Raw genomic sequence first — 15,961 nt, 5'->3', positions numbered from 1 at the left:
ATCCGTGACGAGGCATATTTCAAATTTATATTGTGAGTACCTAGCAGAACTGTGCAGAACCAATCTCTTAGTTAAAATAATCTAATCCAAACTATTTTAACCTAAGTAGAACTGCCTCCTAGTAATCCTGTGATCTGTCATTCTAAAGCTGCGAGCTGTCACCTGTCATTTTGAGTTTTACTTTAAATCTGAAAATCTACCTTTATTAAATCGTCCGTATCTCTTGAACCGTTTGCGATTTGGCTCAATTTCTCCACTTGTCAAAATAGCAGCTCCATTCTTTCCTTTGTTAAAATCCGTTTGCAACCTGGTAATAACTCATAGAGCATTGCTAAAGTGAGCCTGAACTAATACCAGCAAGCATCTCACACTCACCCTGAATCTCTAGAGGGAATTAAAATCAGTTAGCACATTTTCCCATCCATTGCCATCACATTTAAAAGCATTTTGGGCCTGTGTTTCAAACTTCTACCTGTTTCCTCTAAGCTTGCTGGGGGGGAACTGAGTTCTGTATTGTATTTGATTGTATTCTTGAAGACTGTGTGTGTTACTTCCATCTCCTTGCATTGCATATAGGGGCAGTGAATTGCCACCAGGGGAAAAATGAACATATTATCTCTTGTGAAACCATATCAGTTTATTTTCTGTACTGCATTTATTCCACCTTGCATTTCCTTGAAACCATAAAGCATTTCAGCTACCTCAGCCTCTATACTACTCCTAAGTAATCAAGTGTACCAGTGTAACATTACCCATTGTGGATCCACATCACATGTCTAAGTGTACTATCAGATATTAATTTGTTATAAAAGTGTGACACATATATATTGTTTCATTTTTCAAATAAACCTTTTAATTTGCAAAACAAACCTACTTCTTGGCTCAGTGGGGTCAGGGGGGTTCCAAGAGGGGGGTGTTATACAAGGGTTGTCATCCAGAGTACTGAACTGGACATAGAAATACATCAATAAGGGTTTTCCTCAGCATCCCAGACTAGGCATTGACTTAGCTGTAGTGTTGATTGAATATCGCTTACATACATGCATGTGTATCTGTTCCTCTGTGTTCTGATAACACCGCCACTGTGCAGCATATGCAAACAAACTTTATTTAGTTAGAGCCGCCCACCCACGTCCTACAGGTATCTATACAGATAAACATTCCACCTGCTATACCCTATAAACAAAAATGGTCACTGCACGTGTGTCGCAGTATTGCTCAGTAGAGAAGTGGCAACTGTGTGCATAGGACACCTATGCACATGAGTACAACTTATTCTGCCCAAAACGCGTCCTGCGGATAGCCACCCCAAGGGACAACAGTGGCAACATCACCATGCGACCACACCCACGCTTCGCGTGGGCCCTTATTTCGGGGACACGATCCAGAACCTTGGACAGCGGAAAAGTACAGTGTTGTGCAATGTACAGAGTGTTTGTCAGAACGTACACGCTTACAAACACACCACAATGTGCCATTGCACATGTATATATGTTTTGCAACAATGTTGGCCTGTTTTTTGGGTGCAAGTTCTCCGCAGCAGCTCTGCAAAAGGCCACACCCCAGAGTAGCTCCGCAATCTATTCGTAGCTTTTCAGAACATAGTAGCAGGCCACATTGCTTTGCCCTGTAAGTGATGTTGAACCGAATCTGCTGTGCTACATTGCCTTTGTATGTAATGGCAACCATGTCGGCCCGGCTCAGTACGGAGAAAAGTATCAACGGCCCTTCCTGTGACCCACAACCTCAGTTGCGATAGTCACCACTGTCCCATTCCCATGGGTAGCATGCTGAAAACAGTAGTATGTGGCACGTGCATTTCCCAAAGTACGGCAAGGGTCATGCCCCAATAAAGCAAAAATATTCCTTCTTCCCTTTCCACTTTCTTCTTTCCAGCACGCCATCATTGGGTACTCGTAAAATGTTCCACACGCATCCACCAATCACATTGAAGAGCTCTCCATGTAACAGTATCAGTTCTGTACAACAGTCCTCTGCATACACACCGCACCCAGAATCGTTATTGCGCAATAATTCAGTCTCCACAGTCCCATTTTCATGGCCACCCTCAAACTCTGTACCGCTTACCTTAGGCTCCGCGGGAACACCTCTACTACTCTTCTCGGGGTGCGATGGTTCTCTCACTACTTCCCTGTTTAGAGTGCTATGAGTTGAGAATCTCTTTTTATGTTTTGATGAGCTATCCGTCCCGCATCTGTGCAGGGGCGCAAGTCCTGAAGATGGGATTGAATGAGAGCGGGGAAAAGGAACCAACTAGAATGGAAGGGCTACGGGAGTACTAATGCCTCAGGAGGTAAGTTGTATGCTAGAAAAGGTTCAATGACTGAGGGACGCTGGGTGCCAAGAACAGGAGAAAATCACTCCTAATCTGAAGGGAAAGTCACTGAAATCTTTAGTAGAGAGTGTGTTGCTAATACACACAATGTTAACCAGGCACCTCTGTCAGGCAATGCACCAAGCAATTGTATTCCTCCAATAACACCAGAGGGACTCAGGGAACCGGCAAAGTGGGACTCTACATATACTGTATGTTCCTACGTGGGTGTGTGAAAAAAAACATGTAAAACAACAGAGCTGCTGTGACTAGACTGCCCAACTACGGAATAAACAATTAATGTGCAATACCACAGCCACAGTAAATTCCTAGTGACACGAGCGACTAAATGCTCGCTTACTAACCCAACAGGCTAACGAGAAAACTAGATGCCCAAAATAATGCTTCACAAGAAACTGTACTTGCGGTGAGAAGAAACAACACGGACAGCTTCTCCTGTTAATTCCTGACAGAAGAACGCTCCTCCTCACCGGACACTCAGAAACTGTGAATTGACGGAATTCAATTGGGAACTAGGAAAACTATAACAAATGTGAACTGAGAGTGACAGAGGCTCAGGAATTTTCAATGACTAAAGGGAAAACTAAGGGCAAGAAATTCCTGTCAGAAACGAGCTGAGGTAAGCGTCCTTTAACAGCAATATGACGCGAAGCGCAGCTCCACCGAGGGGAGGGGCTTAAATACTCGCAGAGCCTGTACTACTGGAACGCTCCGCAGGATTCAGGGACGGCCGCCTGGCCCATCACCACCTTGCTCTTTCTGAGCAAGGTGGTGATGGGATGGACCAAACGAGAAAAGTCAGAGACGAATCGCCGATAAAAATTTGCGAAACCAAGGAAACTTTGAATTCCTTCAATCGATGTGGGCGCTGGCCAGGTAAGGATAGCATCAACCTTTCTGTTGTCCATCTTGATTCCATTTGCCGACAGGATGAATCCCAAAAACTCCACTTCAGGAACATGGAACTGACATTTTTCTAACTTGACGTAAAGAGAGTTGTCCTTGAGGGTTTGAAGTACCGCGGTCACATGCCTTATATGATCAGAAAGGTTTGAGGAGAAGATTAGGATGTCATCCACATAAACCACCACACAGATGTCCAACAGTTCTCTGAAGATGTCATTCATAAAGGACTGAAAAGCCGCTGGAGCGTTGCAAAGCTCAAAGGGCATACCTTGGTATTCGAAGAGGCCGAATCGCATTCGAAAAGCGGTCTTCCATTCATCTCCCTGTTTGATTCGAATAAGATGATAGGCGCCACAGAGGTCGAGCGTGGTGAATATTTGAGCCTGTTTCACCTGATATAGCAAGGTAGAAATGAGGGGAAGAGGATATCGATTCTTCACAGTGATCTGATTCAATGCTCGATAATCAATACAAGTTCTCTATTCACCGTCTTTTTTGGGCACAAAAAAGAGTGGCAAGGCCACTGGAGACTTGGATGGCCTGATGAATCCGTTGGCCAGATATTGATCCAGATAGTGCCTCAAATGGACATTTTCCTTTTCCGTAAGGGCATAGATTCTGCTACACGGAATCTGTGCTCCCGGCATGATATCGATTTGGCAATCATATGGCCTGTGTGGGGGCAAGACTTCAGCCTGCTTTTCTTCTTGGAAGATATTCTGGAATCCACGATACTCTTCTGGCAAGGAACCCATAAGACCTAGAGTCATCTGTGTACTTGGATCCGGCTGCGACAGTGTCACTGGGTCTTCTGAGAGCATACAGGTATTTTGACAACTAGAGGCAAAGGTTAAGGTTCGGGAACGCCAATCAATTAGGGGATTATGTTTTTCTAACCAAGGCATTCCCAAGATGAGATGAAATTGTGGGGCTCGAATAAGGTCGAAAGAGATCCTCTCCCTGTGTCCTTCCTGACAGAGCATGATGAGATTATTAGTGCACTGCGTCACAGGACCTGACACCAAGGGAGTGCCATCGACCCCTGAGACATTCTTGGATTCTAATTTCTCCCTTAAGGGGAATCCCAATTCACTTGCCAGATTTAGATCCATGTAATTGCCAATAGCTCCACAGTCAATGTAAGCAGTTAGTGCATTCTTCTTCGTGGGAGTCTCAGAACTAAACAGGACAATTGAGAACACAAAGTGTGAGGTCACAGCAACCTTTTTGATGCTCGACAAGCTGACCTCTAGGCTTGTCGGGCACTGGAGTTTTCCACCACCAGATCCTTCTTATCTTGATTTACACCCCCAACGGTTTCTTCGTAGGCCTAACTGGACAATCTTTCAAAAAGTGGCCAGCCTTGCCACAATACAAACACAACGGGAGTTGACGTCTTTTTTCTCTCTCGGCTTGGAATATGGGACTACGAATTCCCCCCAACTGCATAGGTTCAGGATTCGGGTTTAACAAGGGCTCTTTTGGACGAACTAAAAACGCTCGGTTATCTTGACGAGCTTGATCTGTTCTTCTGTCCTGTAAACGGTGATCCAATTGTATGGTCAAGTCAATGAATTCTGTGAGGTTTTCAGGCGGATTTACTACCTGAGCTAACACATCTTTCAACTCGCTGCGTAATCCACGATAAAATAATGTAGTTCTTTTTTCTGTGGGCCAATTGGTTTCTGCCACCAGCCTATTAAAAGTGGCCACATATGCAAGCAGTTCCTGGTTACCCTGCTTAAGCGACAGCAATTCATTGTCCAATGCGTGTGACGAGCAAACAGTTTTTCTAGCTCTCGTTGGAATTCTGCAAAGTTCTGTAACACTGGGTCGTCCCTGTTAACCAGGGGAATAGACCAATCGGCTGCACATCCCCCCAAATACGACAATACAAATGCTACCTTGGATTGGTCTGTGGGAAAAACCCCGGGTCTACACAAGAAATGCAATCTGCACTGATTCAAGAAGACTGCAAATCTTTTAAGATCCCCTGTAAAACGCTCCGGGGGTGCCAGAGGAATATTCCAAGGAATGACTACTTGGACTGGAACCGAGGATGATGCAGAGGTGGAAGCTTGGGGGTTACTTTGAGGTAAGGGCACTTGTCCCGCTTGATTTTGTAATAATTGACGAGCCAGCTCCTCAGTGCGCTCTCTATTTACCCCTCATTTCCTTCTAAGGGCACTGGTTTCGGACCGAGCTGCATGGACTTCAGCCATTATTTCCCCCAGGAGTTGGGTTAATTGATCTACCACAGAAGTTCCCATGGTGTTCAGGCAGAGCACTTTTCTGTACGGCTTTGCGTTCAGTAACGCTTACCTTAGGCTCCGCGGGAACACCTCTACTACTCTTCTCGGGGTGTGATGGTTCTCTCACTACTTCCCTGTTTAGTGTGCTATGAGTTGAGAATCTCTTTTCATGTATTGATGAGCTATCCCTCCTGCATCTGTGCAGGGGCGCAAGTCCTGAAGATGGGATTGAATGAGAGCGGGGAAAAGGAACCAACTAGAATGGAAGGGCTACGGGAGTACTAATGCCTCAGGAGGTAAGTTGTATGCTAGAAAAGGTTCAATGACTGAGGGACGCTGGGTGCCAAGACCAGGAGAAAATCACTCCTAATCTGAAGGGAAAGTCACTGAAACCTTTAGTAGAGAGTGCGTTGCTAATACACACAATGTTAACCAGACACCTCTGTCAGGCAATGCACCAAGCAATTGTATTTCTCCAATCACACGAGAGGGACTCAGGGAATCGGCAAGGTGGGACTCTACATATACTGTATGTTCCTACGTGTGTGTGAAAAAACCATGTAAAACAACAGAGCTGCTGTGACTAGACTGCCCAACTACAGAATAAACAATTAATGTGCAATACCACAGCCAGAGTAAATTCCTAGTGACACAAGCGACTAAAATCTTGCTTACTACCCCAACAGGCTAACAAGAAAACTAGATGCCCAAAATAATGCTTCACAAGAAACTGTACTTGCGGTGAGAAGAAACAACACGGACAGCTTCGCCTGTTAATTCCCGAAAGAAAAACGCTCCTCCTCACTGGACATCGGAAACTGTGAATTGACGGAATTCAATTGGGAACTAGGAAAACTACAACGAATGTGAACTGAGAGTGACACAGGCACAGGAATTTTCAATGACTAAAAGGAAAACTAAGGGCAAGAAATTCCTGTCAGAAACGAGCTGAGGTAAGCGTCCGCTAACAGCAAGAGGATGCGAAGCGCAGCTCCACCGAGTGGCTTAAATACTCGCGGAGCCTGTACTACTGGAATGCTCCGCAGGATTCAGGGACGGCTGCCTGGCAGCCTTGTTGAGTAAAGCGGGATAGTCTGAATCACAATTGGCCACTGGGTTCTCCCTACTCATAGCCCAGGAATGATACACAGCAGCCCAAGACCTTTTGGGGGAACTCCTATGGAACTGTCCTGTGATCATGACAAATTCCCCAGATGTGGATTTCGTGCTGCATGCGGGGGTGGGTGAATAAATTGCAACCAGGGTAGGGGAGTCTGTTTTTAGAAGCTCTTTCTGCTTCTATAGAAACACCTTTTTTTGATTTTTATTTGATTTTGTGTGTTCTTGTGCTCACATTGTTACACTAAACTCTTCAATGCATCCTGTAGATGGGCAAACAAAACAGCATTACCAATGGGCGACAATGAAATGCCATTTGCTTAGAAAAACTCTGCATTTCCACAACTAATGAGGTCATTGTTGCAGAAGAGCATCCCACGAGCGGACAAAAAATCACACATGCTTCTGTTGATTAGACACCTTCCAACCTCTGGCTCGGGAACAACATACATTAGCATTGTCCCATACTCTTCATGGTGTTATGGATGGGAAAAGCACCTGGGCAGTGGGAAAAAGCTTCTTCACTACATTCAACAACCTCTTCAGTCGACGGAACAAATCTAAACAAGCCACGTAACCCAAATGCATGCCTCCGTATTGCACGACGACAACATCAACAGGAGCCGAAGTGGCCAGGCCTCTGCAAAGTGCATTCATATTGGTGAAACTGCGGTCATAGACAGCGCTTCACAATGCGTCCACTCCTTCCAAACCCAAATCGCCATCAAAGTGTGTTTCCACAGCATACTTGTGCAGATCTATCACAAAGGCATCACCCAAAGTCAACACAATGTGTTTCTCCAGGTAAGCCAGCCTCACTACGCAGAGTAATGTAAAACAGTATGACCGCCCCTTGCTGTGAACCATACACTCGGTAACTGATTGGCTAATCCCCACAGTCCCATTTCCATTGGCCAGCATGGTGAGAAGGGCAGAATGTGGCAAGTGTGCTTCTCAAAGTACCGTGAAGACCACGCCCCAGTAAAGCAGGAGCAGTCCTTCTTCCCTTCCCACTATTTTGTGTCCACCACTACCTCACTGGGTACGGGTAAATAGTCACACACACATCCACCAACGCCAGCCAAGACGTTAGCATCTAACACTGTCAGTTCTGCACAACACTTCATATGTACCATTACAAATTCAGCCTGCAAGTGTCCTGCATTGGAAAGCACGTCCAGTAGAAAGTTTAGCAAAAGATTACAAGATTTGTGCATTCATCCACATGAGCACCCATCACCACAAAATGGAGGTATGAATATTGTTTCTGCAGTATGTGTACAACTCTGTTATAAGTGCCTCTGCGCACGGTATCTGCCACTGAGCATCCATTGCGTTCTTAATAAGCATACTGCTTTTTCTCCCATCCTCTACCATCAAGTGACACTTCAATGGTATGTGCTTGCAACATTTTAATTTACCCAAATCATACATTTGAATATCGAAACAGGAACTCTCTTCTTTCCTTCCGACAATGCTATGAATTGTTTTGCTCACTAACCCATCTCCTACATAAACAGTAAAAATATGGCACCTAAACCAGCACTGAATGTATCTTACCAACCTTAAGCAAGTTCCCAAAAGGTCACTGTCTGCACAGCTGTGGTTCTCTCTAGGCTGGACTATTACAACAGCCTCTTTTTTATATATGCCTGCTTCTACTCTCTGCCTTCTGCAATTCATCCAGAAGAGGACTGTGCAACTTGTCCTTGGGTCAAGCCCAGGGATCGTATCTCTCCTGGACTGAAATGTCTGCAATAGCACCCAGTGGCTGCGAGGAATAAGATGAAAACCCTCTGTATACCTCAATACCTTCAACTCTCACTTCCTATATATCTCCCTGCTCGAGCTCTTCCCTCATCCGCCTCCAACTCCCTCAGGGTCAGTCCCTTCTGCAAGGAACCAGGTGCTGGTAGATCTCTTTCTTGGGCTGGGGCCTCCCTCTGCAACAGCCTCCCTGCCTCCCTGACACTTGAGGAGAACCATAGCCGGTTCTGAAGCACCTCAAAGCCTTTCTCTATGCATCTGCTTTTTCTCCTCCTCTCTCCGGCTGACTTCCTGGCTGAAACTGATTCAGCACTGGTTACCTGGCCACTCTCTGATGTCGGGCCCAGGCCACCTCCCCCACCAGTCGCACCCCTCCAATGCCTTTCTGGCATACCACGCACTTGGGGACTGTTTTCTGTATCCCTAACAGTTCCATCACCACCTGATGTCTGCACCTATCCTTGCACTTGGCACAATCAGGCCATATTTTTACTTATTGTCATTTGTTCTTCTTCCCATGTACTGCACTTTCCCCTCCCCTTACCCATGCAGTTGGGCGATCTGAGTGACAACTGGCCTAGTAGGTTCGTTGTACCTGTCTCCCCTCTGTTCCCCCTCCCATGCCTCATCGGGCCTTGCAAAACGTGTGTATAGGCGCATTATAAATGCCATATCATACAATTTCACATCATATGATAACATTGCATTCATTACAACAGGATGCCTGCCACTTACCTTGTACACTTCACAGATTTTTTAACGCAGTACACCACTTACTACAAACTTTTCAAAAATGATTGCACAAAAGCAGCACTGAATGCATGTTACCAACTTCAAACACGTACATACAGTATATGCATACAGACAGGATGCCTGCCCCTTACCTTGCATACTTCCACCATAGGCTTCTGTACTTCTTTGTACAAAGAGTACTTCTGCCACAGTTTTTGCGAACACACCACAACCACATACCTTATTAAGCAATGCCTTACCTCCACAGTCCTATTTCCATGGCTCCTGTCATGGGAACTAGCACAGGGGTCCACTCCTCACTAGCACAAACACACAGGGGAAGGTGGAAAGCACAAATAGGGACTAAATGGTTAAAGGCCTGGCAAGCAAAACATTCATTGAGGCAGCCATAGAGTGCCCCTCATTCACATAGCCTTGTTCTGGCATAGCCTTTATTTTCCAGCTACTTCCTGTACCTCGAACATGGATGCCTGTGTAACATCCAGGAACTGTGTGGAACTGTGTAGCACACTCTAGTGTCTGGCCGTGGCTGCCTATTTAAGCCACGGCCAAGGGCTAGCCCGTGCTTCGTGTGCATTCTGTAGCCTTGAGCACACATTCACCGCAGCCCGGACTTCCATTGGATCCTTACCTGTTTCCTGCTTCACCGCAGCCCGGATTCCTGTTTGTTCTTCACGATCGAAGCAAGCTTCTCATCTGCTCGTCAAGTCAGCGCTACGGACCCAACCTGCAAAAGAAAAGGAACAAGTTAGAATCAGTAAGCGCGCGCATGCAACTAATGCCTCTGTCTCCCGCGCGACCAAAGGCGCATCCCTTCTTACTTACCTCCGTGTGCGAGCTGAGCAGAATACTCCTCACCGTGGTCACATTCAGTTAGCTGCTCCAATTCGGAGACCTAGAAAGACAAAGAACTTTAATTAACGCTCAGCGTATTTGCAATCAGCAACTCACCTTTCGCTCCACAACATGCACAGCCAGTGAAGTAACTGGCCATCATTGAAATTACCTTCCGCTCACAGTTAAACTTACCTGCAGCTGCTGCTACGTGGTCTCCAGGAATCAAGCCAGTGAACAGAACTTGCAAAAAATTCCCAGTGCTGTAACTGGACTAATACTGCAAAGAGCGTGTTTCACCGGAAGGACATCCTTCTACCAGAACCTAGTGAAGCAACTCGCTCCAGACCCACAGACTACTGCACCCCTGCAGATGCAGGATGGAGAGCGAGCCACACTAAACCAAAAGGTGAGCCACGCCCAAAGCAAGGGTATACACTGCACTTGGGACACAGGGAGGGCGAAGGGAGGGTTAGAGTACCTTCTTCACAGAAAACCCTCTAAACACCCATTATCTTGGCAGATCAGTTTCCCAGCCCAGGGATAACGAGAGGAATAGACCAGAGGACTCCATTGCTCCCACATAGACCCAGGTTTGCTAGGCCATAAAGACCGCATATGGAAACTAAGGCACAATAACCATATACTTTAATGATTCGTCAGACGCAAGGTTCATTTTCCAAACAAGTCTGGTTCTCAACGCCTCACGACGTGTGTTCCCAGACACCGTGAGATGCGCGAGAGAGCGAACAGCGCTCAAGCAGCAATATATATACATTATACATTATCTTTTGCTAAGGCAATTCGACCCTTCCTCATGCATGTCATACAGGCTAGGGTTCAGTGATTGACAATTATGACACGTTATGACAAGTCTTCATTCAGTCAAAACAATATTATTCTAGCAAAGGCAGCAGAGACAGCGTTCTGTTATGGGGAGCATGGAACATGGAGCTCTGGCTCGGTAACGATATCTTGTTCTTGGCAGAGAAACATTCCATACAACGTTATCTGTGTGTTACGGTTCATGAGCTAAGGGTCAAATAGTTCTGAAGCAGAGAATACCATTCTCCGCGAAGGAGCACCGCTAGGAGAATATAATTCATGTTTAACTGCCGTTTACTACTGTGCTTGCAAGACAAACCGGCACCTGACTACTGATTAGATGCGGCTTCTGCTCGACTTCAAGGACTTAGTGAGAGAGAAACAATGTATTTCTGCACAGTTTGACATTCTTGTCTGCGTTAGTATTTCAGCGTGCAAGCCGTGGCCTCGCACTGTGTGTGAATCTAAAGCATAGAATATATTTGCAATTCATTTAACAGCAAAAGCAAAAAAGCAAATGGCCGACATTTCACAAAATGGACACCCTTTGGTTATAGTGACGATTCTTGGATTGCGATGTTTGTCACATGATGGGATTTGCTTCTGGCCAAAATACTATACGCATCATTCGACTATGGGATTACATTTCTGGTCTAACAAGCTCCCATCCTGAAAATGGCCGGATGTGGCACGTGTAATCCCGACACTACAGCAGAATCCGCTGAGTTTTCGTGCAAGAAAGGGTTTTTTTTTTGTGTGCTTTTTTAACATGCTTTTACAACCTTTTTTGTTTTTTCTCTTTCTATGAGTTTCTGTTTGCTTCTCCTTCTTCAATTTTTACCGATTTATGGTCAACGCTTCCTGCACAGTGTAAAAGAAAATAGTATTAGCAACGGCATTCAAAGAAATGCCATTTGCATGTAAGCAGTGTATATTTTGCAACTTCATGCTCTCATAGTGGGTGGAGAACATCCCATTAGTGCACATAAATGCAGACATGCTTCTGTTTATAAGACACCTTCCGAGCTCTGGTTGGGGACAAATTACACTGGCATGGTCCCATACTCCTCTTGGTGGTATGGTTGAGAAAACGACCTTCGCAGTGGGAAAAATCTGCATGACTGCATTGAACTTCTTCAGGTGATGGAGCAAACGTCCACACAACATGTAACCCAAATGTAGACCTCCATAATGCACCATGAAAACTTGATCAGTAACGTTATAGGCCACATGTCTGCAAAGGCGAACCATCCCGCCGAAACAGCACGCATAGAGACTGGCCTACAAAGCGTCCATTCCTTCCAACCCGAAACGAGCAGCTACGCCTCTTTGCACAACATACCCGTGCAGATCTTGGACAAAGGTATCACCCACGATCAGCACTGTGCGTCTCTCCATCTCTACCAACCTCATTACAAAGAGAGTATTGGGAAAATGTAGTACCGCCCCTTCCTGTGAACCACACCCTTGACACCTGATTCCATAATCCCCACAGTTCCATGGCAGGATGTGGCACGTGCGCTTTCCCAGCTACAGCGAGGGCTACACCGTAGTAAAGCAGGGACAGTCATTCTACCCTCTCCACTGTTCTTCTTCCAGCACTTCCTCGTTGAGTACTGTGAAATATTCACACATGCATGCAGCAATCACAGCAAAGAACTCTGCAGCCAACACTATCATTTCTGTACAGCACTCCATATTTACTGTTGAACACTCCGAGTAAACGTTGCGTGTGCTTCCAAAGCACATTCCGTACAATGTTGTGGAAAAAAAATCAACGATTTTAGCATACAAAATCATCCAGAGGGGCACTCACCACATCTTCAACCATGCACACAAGAGTCTAGTTCTTGCCCACAAACAGCACAACATAATGGAGCCATGGATGCGAACATGTGGCCAGAAACCACAATTCACAAACGTAACATAGCCCGCTGAACTTCTACCTAACCCTGGTACCATAACACAGCAATTAATGGAACCATGTAACAGTTAGCAGATTCCACACAGGTACCACAGCCACCGTCACTGCTACCCAAACTCGGCACTGTAATACAGATATGCATGGCAACATGCAACAGTTAGCAGAATCTACAAACATAACACAGCCTCTGGCACCCATACCCCCTTTCATTCACATAGTATGGTGTTACTGCCAACCAAACCACATTTATTTTCACAACATTGGCCCTGCTCCCAGCACTCTATTCAGTACACAAAAGCAATGCCGCATAGTGCAGTACAGTAGTCAGCACTCTGCCCAATGGACACTACGCAATCCTGTCAAATATGCAGTTCACACCTATCCAATTCTATGCACACACTATTTAAATATTGCACCCACTTCACACACTGCAGCATCCAAGCACATAGAAGATGCACTTCAAGCCTACCCTCTTCTATACTGACAGTAGTGCAACACTGCATTCAGTGGACAAACTGCAGAACTGTTCACTCCATTAGCTGCAGCCATGGAGTAAACACTGTAGGATGTGCTACCAAACACCACACCCACAGAATTAACAATGTATGCAATGCTGACGAACCACACACAGAAGGCAACAATGTGAAACCTATTTGCTACCACGGCACATAGTTGGCGGAGCAAGGCCTCCATCCATGCATCGAATAGGCTACGGGCTTACCACATGCAACACACCGGAGTACTTGCTATCTTACAATGTGCATGTCATGTGCAATGCTCTCCCCTTCTGCAATCGAGCTCCCACCAGTCACCACGGAAAGAGGTCTCCGCACCAGCTATCGTGCCGTAACAAAGCCTGCCTGCATTCAGCACACACATGCTAATCGCCTGTGCAGAGACCTGCAAATTGGCACTGTACGCATGGATACTGCAGGCACATCAACGTCTTTGTCCACCTATTGGCATATCTCAGGTGAACCACTACTCACTCCCCCACCCTTTCTATCCCTTCTTCGCACCGCCACATGGGGTAATATATGTGTTGCAATGCACACTGCTTCTGCAATTCAGCTCCGACCAGTCGCCACGGTAAGAGGTCACGGCACAAGCTATTGTGCCGTAACGAAGGCTGCCTGCATTCACCACACATGTTAGTCCCCTGTGCAGGGACAGGCGAATTGGCGCAGTACGCGCGGATACTGGAGGCACACCACCGGCTTCGTCCACCTAATAATCACACATCTCAGATGAACAACTTCTCTCTCCCCCACCCTTTCTATCCCTTCTTCCCACCACCACATGCTGTATATTATGTTTGTCAGTCCCTTTCGGCTGCACTGTCCTCCAATACACCATGGCGGCGTTTCCCAAAAAATTTGACGCACCGCATGCTTCCCTCCAGCCAACCACCAGCCATGTCCAATGTTCGCTGACATCACAGCGTACTCCAAGCCAATGAGACGTTTGTCCGTGGAGCGAACAGGGAAGTGGGTCCACAGAGCAGAGCCAGATATCACAAATTTTTTTAGACGTACATTTCAGTCCTCTGCAACAAAAGTAGTGGTCGGATTTCCACCAAACACGCAAAAGCATGCTTTCAGAGCCAAGCCCCCGCTCCTGCTGCAAATTTCGTTAAAGTCCATCCAGCTGTTTGGGAAGTGGCCATGCGCAAAGTTTTTGCCCATTCAGTCTATGGAGAAAAAAAAATTATGGCACTCCCCCTATAACTTTGCCCACCCACATGAAACATCAACAACCTTGCCGAATAAATTCAGAGCGGGCCATATACTCTTTTTGCAAAGTTTGGTGAGGATTCCTCCAGGAGCGAAGTTATAAACCACCGAAAAAGTGGTCTTCCTATGGGTTTAGCAACTCAACCATAACAACACGCCCGTTACCTAGGGCCGTGTAATCTATATTATTTGTTTATTTTGAAAAGATCATAAAGGCCAGGTCAGCTAGCAACTGGTTTGGCAGTGAGCAGTCAGCCTTTCTCTTTGTGAGGGTTCTGGCAGGAACTTTGCTGCAAATGTTCTCTATTTAGCGTGTTCTGGGACCTTTCCATAGTCTTCCTCATGCTAGCCTTGGGATACCATTTCACATGCTTAAAGGCAGTGTAACTGATATGTTGATTTGTATGATTTGTATACGTTCTAAGGAATATCTTTCTCCTTTAAGTTTACCATATGACAACACACTATGCAACACCTGCCATAGGCCTCCTGTACCTTGTTGGCCATACAGAACCTGATTATTCCATAGATCCCAAGTGCTGCTTGCATAACTTAGAATTTCAATCCCTATTGCTTTTAGTGGCAAAAATGCCCTATGTCCACGGCTTCAGCGCCCACGTACAGTGTGAATTCCTTTCTTTGGAGAAGTAAAGAAGCACCTTTCAAACTTGTGAGAAACAAACGCTATGCCCAATGTACCTTACTACAATTTAGTGTTGCAGCACCCTAGTTAGTCAATTTTCATTGGGATTTTTATGCGTATCTTCCTGTGATGTCACGTCCTGTGATGTCACCTCCTGTGACGCCACTTCTTGTGATGCCAGGCACCACCTGTGGTGACCAACCCAGGCTCTCACCCCCTAAGCAGTTGCAAAAGTTTGAGAGCTCGATTCTGAAGCCCAGCACGGAGTGCAGGGCCAGGGGAACATACAGGTGCCCCTCCAAGCCAAGCAGGGAGAGGAAATTGATGGGGAAGCAGGAGGCCCAGCTACCCATCTAAGATCTTGACATGTAGGCAGGAAACAATAAACGAACATGTTGTGGGGTGGAGGAGTAGTGTACTCTCTGGCGGAGGCAGGTATGGGTGTTAGCAGGGCTTTAACTGTGGTAAAAAATCGAAGAGGGGCCCTCATTTGGGGGCGTTGCTTGTGGGATGGGTGTGACCTAAAAAAGTACCAAACCGTAAGGTATGCACACAAATATATATAAATGTTATATATGTATGTGCATACCTTACTATGGTTTGTGTACTATGCAAGCCATCTTTTCTAAACATAGAAATATCTAACATTTCTATGTTTATAAAAGATGGCTTGAAAAGTACACAAACTATAGTAATGTACGCACATAAATATATAAATGCTTACATTTATATATTTGTTTGCGTGCCTTACTATGGTTTGTGTACTTCAAGATGGCTTGCATAGCACACAAACCGTAGTAAGGTATGTACACAAATATATAACATTTATATATATTTGTGTGCATACCA

Source organism: Ambystoma mexicanum, chromosome 2p (assembly GCF_040938575.1).
Source record: "Ambystoma mexicanum isolate Mex_15411 chromosome 2p, UKY_AmexF1_1, whole genome shotgun sequence".
NCBI classification, from domain to species: domain Eukaryota; kingdom Metazoa; phylum Chordata; class Amphibia; order Caudata; family Ambystomatidae; genus Ambystoma; species Ambystoma mexicanum.
The sequence above is the reverse complement of the archived record's forward strand: the minus strand, read 5'-3'. Positions refer to the sequence as shown.